Source organism: Impatiens glandulifera, chromosome 1 (assembly GCF_907164915.1).
Source record: "Impatiens glandulifera chromosome 1, dImpGla2.1, whole genome shotgun sequence".
NCBI classification, from domain to species: domain Eukaryota; kingdom Viridiplantae; phylum Streptophyta; class Magnoliopsida; order Ericales; family Balsaminaceae; genus Impatiens; species Impatiens glandulifera.
The window spans coordinates 1,504,716-1,510,835 of NC_061862.1; the positions used below are offsets into that span (position 1 = coordinate 1,504,716).

Sequence of the window (6,120 nt, forward strand, 5' to 3'; positions counted from 1 at the left end):
ATGACGCTTTCAACTGAATGTGTCTAACATTCAACAAGGAAAGTGGGTTGGACCATGTCTCAAAATATACAATATCATCAAAGAAAGTAAGTTGAATCATGTCTCAAACTATTGTTAGTTCATTATTCATAATTACATGCATATTTCCTAATTTTAAACTAATAATTTTGAATGATGTATTGGAAGCTTAAGAACTGATGTATTCATGAATGTTAAAATGGAGGTTGAAGCCTCAAGCTCACTTCAATCGGACATGGCTCAGTATAGGAGGAAGATGAGAATTCCAGATTGTAAGCTTTGTCTAAATAATACAACTTATCTATTAATCTTTCTGTAATTTGTGCAGACAACAAGATCTTTTTGGTTTTACGTATATATAATAGAAAGATATCAATTCCTGTTTCAGTATCTGTTTAAATATGTTTTGTAGGAATCTCTGCTGCCATCAAATCACATTACGTCGACAAAAGAATTGTTGGATGCCTTGGTGGTGAATATGGTGAGTTTAGTTGTTTTGTTATCCAAATTAGACTGTATAAAAAATAAACTTGGTTTAGTAATGATAGCATTTTTACTGTAAACAAAGACGAGCATGAATGTTGTTTGGTTTTGGTTAGAGAAAGAAAAAGCACACAAATGTCCTGTCTTCTCACAATATTTTTAGGTGAGTCTTTTATTATTCTCCAAATCATTATTTACTGTAGAAAGTAATGACCATAATGATGAATATGATGGGGTTATCTTTTCCCAAATCTTAGGCATTTTTTCACTATTCTAATATTAAAATTAATCTATAGTTTCATCATTTCTATAAATAAATACTAATTCATTTTTAATGCAATTATTAATTATGTATTTGTTGAATGCATCATACATAATATGGAAAAACTGTAGGATGACTAACAAAAATTTAATTCTTCACAGATGATACATAGACATATTTTGAAATGTAAGTTTCTACTTCATATTGTGGGCATTTATCTCTATGATTCATTCTTCCAAAAACAAATTTATTTTGTTTTAAATGTATGTACTCTCTTTTATTTGATTTGAGGCATTTTTTGGAAGAAATTGTGAACATTTTAGGTGCAAAATTGGAAAGAACAACTAACATTTGGGTTATAGCTTTGGATTGAATAATTTTTATTTTGTAGATTTTATAACTTGTAAGTTTACTAAATTTGATTAGCCAAACTCAATGTTAATAACCTAATTAATCATTAAAAGTTTTATATTTTTGTTTTATTTAAATATCCAAGTGAATGTTATATTTTTGATGCTATTATATTGATTAACTTTCCAGGCCTTATTCTAAACGTGACAACAAATTGGAATGTAGTTATTATGATTAGAAATGATCTTGATGAGCCATTGCTTTTAACATGGTATCATTATAACAAACAATACTAGAACTAAATAAACTTTAATATAATTGTAGGAATGGGATACACTAAAGTAGGAACAAATTATCCTATATCGTCTAGTTGGAATTGGACTTATTAGTTCCAAGTTAAAGATCATATTGAGATTTTCTTTTACTTTCCTTTATATCCCCTAATGGAACTATAACAATCTTTATTAGTGATTGGTACAAAAAGAGTCGTGAGGTTTTTTTGAATTTATATTTATTTGTCCAGTTTTAAACTTTAATTCTTCAGTACAAGTTAGTAAGCCAATTTTATTTATTTGAAACTACAATAGCTTAGGAAGTATATTGACAAGATTATCAATCTTGGATCTCCTTGTCACATTCTTTTTAACGAATTAGGTTCTTATCGCTATGATCAATCATTTGTCCCTAAATGTAATGTTTATGAGAGAATATTTATTGAACCAGGAAAAAACTATCGTTTCATAGTTCATAAGCATCTCCACTAGTTTGAATTTCAGAATCCAAAATTATAACATGTTACTTGTGGAAACAGATTTACAAGCTCGATTTCTCAAACAGATTCATGGGAAGAACTCCGAAAGTTTATACATTTGTCATAAATGAAACTTACAAGGCTTTCATGGAAATTATATTTCAGAATAATGATACAAAAAATATCCAGACCTATCACATGGAGGGTTATGCATTCTTTGTTATTGGGTGAGTGTTTTTGAAGAATTTTGAAAGTTCTAATGTTTTTGAACTCTTTTGTGCAGAATGGATTATGGGGTATGGACGGAGAATAGTAGAGGAACTTACAATAAATGTGATGTAGTTGCTCATTGTACGACCCAGGTAAAATACCATTTTAGTCAGATTTGAAAACTAAGTTAAAGTTTGGAAAATTTTAATATATATAAAATGATAGGTGTACCTAGGAGCATAGACAACCATTTTAGTTTATCTTAATAACCTTAGAATGTGAAATATTCGTTCGGAGAGGCTTGATTCGTGGTATTTGGGGGCAAGAAGATTATGTGAGCATTCTTAACCCTGAGAAAGATTATAGGGAGGTTTCAATGGTTTTACTAAAATCAAAATAATGATTTATTTCCCGTTGTTCATGTCGAGACTCGAGATAGATATATCCTAAGGTGATTATTTTGAATATGCCATTTTATTATTGTCATGAAGAATTTGAGAAACTGAATCATCTTTGGCTTATTAGTTCCAGGTTATATCAATACTAATTGCAAAATTGTGTTATATCAATACTAATTGACGGAGACATTTTCTTGGCTGACTCTCTTACAGTTCTTTGGGTTCATAATTAAATTTTTTTTGTTCATTCATTATTTTAGATAGAGATCATTTAATTGAACTGAATTCTGATCTTAGAAAAATTTTGGCAGTATTTGGAAGAGAAGTATCCAAGAAATCGGTAATTCAATTAACCTTCTTTTGTCTTTCGTCCTCTAGATTGAACAATGAATGACATCTAATCATGTTTGATCTTATTATTTTTTTGATTTTTAACAAGAATTACTTTGATGACTATATGGATTACAATAGTAAAAGGAAATTTTTAAAAAACGAATTGAATGGACTTGTTAAAGAGTTCAAATTTAGATTCAAAGTATTTTATACTCACTTTATAAGATTTGTTATTTGAGGAATATAAATATTTAATTTTAATATTAGAAAAATGTATTTTAGTTTTAACATTCTTTTTTAATTAATAATAGGTACATTAGTCAACAATTTTAAATTTATGTATTCAGTCTTTTAGCAACAGTAATTTTTTCTCGTAGCCACCCTTTAGCGACAATAATTTAATCCTGCAGACATTCTTTTAGCGACAATACTTCTTCCTGTAGCCAATTTTTAGCTACGGAACCAATAGCGTCAGTTGGCGACGGGTCCATTTACTGTGGCTATTGACCTTTAACGACAGATGAATGCGCAATAGCGACAGTATTTACCGTTGCTATTGAGCTCTTTTATACTAGTGATCTACGTGACATACATCTACGTGAGCCACTAAGAACATATTCTTCTTTGTAGTAGGGGTGAGATTTGAATTTTTGGTTCCTTAGGAGTATTTTAAAGATGTAGTCTCACCCTTAAAGAAGTCACTATGTATGTCAAACCCTCATTCTTCCTTTGGGGTACATACAGTTTCCCATTTGACTTGTTTACCTCATCTGCCTTGAGTACCCACATGAAGTCTCTCATCAGCTTATCTAGTTCAACCATGACTTTTTTAAGAATGACTATCTATTGTGCCTAGTAGCCAATGATTTCTACGTATGACACGTTTTTTGTAGGTCAACTCAAGATAAAATTTCTGACATTTTCAATAAGTGGGCAAAAATATGAGCTTTGAAGTTGATTTGCAGATACTAGAAAACATTGTAAGTGTTTCTTATAATAATACTAGAAAACATTGTAAGTGTTTCTTGATTGTACTAACAAATTCGAGATCTGCGTGAGCCACTAAAAATATATTCTTTTTTGTATTAGGGGTGAAATTTGAATTTATGGTTCCTTAGGAGTATTTTAAAGATGTAGTCTATGATTTCCTTAATAAGAACGAAGATGTAAGGTGAGAGATGATCTCCTTGCCTTACTCCCCTTTCACCCTTTAAGAAATCATTTTGTATGCCAAACCTTCATTCTTCCTTTGGGGTACATACAATTTCTCATTTGACCTTTTTACCTCATCTGCCTTCAGTAAAATCTCTCATCAGCTTATCTAGTTCAACCATGACTTTTTTTGGAATGACTATCTATTGTCCTAGTAGCCAATGATTCCTATAGTAACTCTTTTCACAAGTCCTATTCTTCCTACATATGGCACATTTTTTGTAGGCCAACTTAAGATAAAAAAGTTGACATTTTCAATAAGTGGGCAAAAATGTGAGCTTTGAAATTGATTTACAGCAAAGAGGACTCTAACATATTTGACTGGAAGTGTTCATTCTTTTATCCTCATGATATTAAATATATTCTACTTCAAATCCTCATTCACTCCTCCTCTATAGAAAGTTTGGCTTTTATCTTCATTAATGAATAAACATATAATACTAGAAAATATTGTAAGTGTCTCTTGATTGTACTAACAAATTTGACATATGCGTGAGCCACTAAGAATATATTCTTCTTTCTAATAGGGAAAAATTTGAATTTATGGTTCCTTAGGTGCAGGGACGGACGTACGCTTGAGCTGAGATGGGCTTAAGCCCACCCCAGATTTTTATTTATTTTTATATATAAAGCATCAACTATGGAAAAACATATTATTAGAATATGTATTAGAATTTGAGAAAGGGAGACTTACTTTTTATATGATTTTAGTGGAAGTTTGTTTGATTTTTGTTTTAATTGAGATTTGTATAAAAAGTTTATTTGTTTTTAAATTAGTTTTTAAAATTTTATTAATTATTTTACCTTTTAAATACATAAGATAAAAAGATAAGATTATATTTTTTTTAATATATAAAATATAAAGATAAAATAAAAGATATTAAATAAAAAGTATCTTACTATTTAATGGATAAAAAAAATAATGAGATAAATAAAGTGAAATGTGAAAAATATTAAATTTTGGATAAAAAATTCAAAAAAAATAAACTCTGATATGTTTTGATTATTATTATTAATATATATATTTTAAAGTTTCTTTTAGGTAGTTTTATATCTCTCAAATTTTGTTTATTTGTTTTATGTCCAAATAATATTTATAATAAATAATTAATTTAAAAAAATAATTAACATAATGTATATGCTTAAAAGACATATACTAATATTTTAATAATAATAATAACACTATTTTACTACGCTAATACATAATCTCATCTTTTTCTTAATTTTCTTTTGGGCTAATTCAACCAAAAAAATATTATTTAATTTTATTTTAAGCCAATCCTACCTATATTATCTTGGTCCGTACCTGTCTTCACATAGCATATATTTTTGTGTGAATCCAAAATATTTTATTTGAATCTATCAACTTACTTAAATATAATATGTTATATTCATCAAGTTAATAAAAAGATAATAACTGTATTAATTTTTATCACGTGAACTTAACTCCATATATACAGGAACGAATCTATGTAGGGGTTTTATATAGTTCTTTTTAATATAGTTATTTTTTTCAAAATTTACTCGTTATTATTTTAAATCCACCGTAAATTTTTTTCAAGCCCAACCCAGTTCAAAATCCTGGGTCCGTCCCTACTTAGGTGTATTTTAAAGATGCATTCTATGATTTCCATAATAAGAACAAAGATGTAAGGTGAGAGATGATCTCATTGCCTTACTCCCTTTTCACCCTTAAAGAAGTCACTATGTATGTCATTCACGCTGACAATGAAGTGAGGGTCGAAACACACTACACTAACCACTCGATAAAAATGTTAGGAAAATCGATAACATAAAGGAATTCAATAACAGATTATCATCTTATCGAGTCAAAAGTTTCTGAATGTCCATTTGAAAGTCACTCTTAAAGATATAGTTTTCTTCCCATAAATTTTCAATAAACTATGCATAAGAAGTATGTTATGGAAAATAGAGCGATTCAAAATAAAAGTTGATTGTCTTAAAATGATTAATTTTGAAATAACAGTTTAAATCTTTGCGAAAGGATTTTAGAGATGATTTTATATATTACGTTACAACATGAAATAGGACGAAAATCCTGAATTTTTTTCAGTAGTGAGATCTTGGGAATAAGATTCAAT

The 6,120-nt window shown here is 28.6% G+C and overlaps 1 long non-coding RNA gene across 1 annotated transcript; it reads left to right on the plus strand.

Annotated features, from left to right (window-relative positions):
* Positions 1 to 536, plus strand: LOC124915429. The gene is made up of 3 exons (XR_007096855.1): positions 1 to 86; positions 224 to 290; positions 431 to 536. It is a non-coding gene; the product is annotated as an uncharacterized LOC124915429 (long non-coding RNA).
* Positions 537 to 6,120: the final 5,584 nt, after the last annotated feature.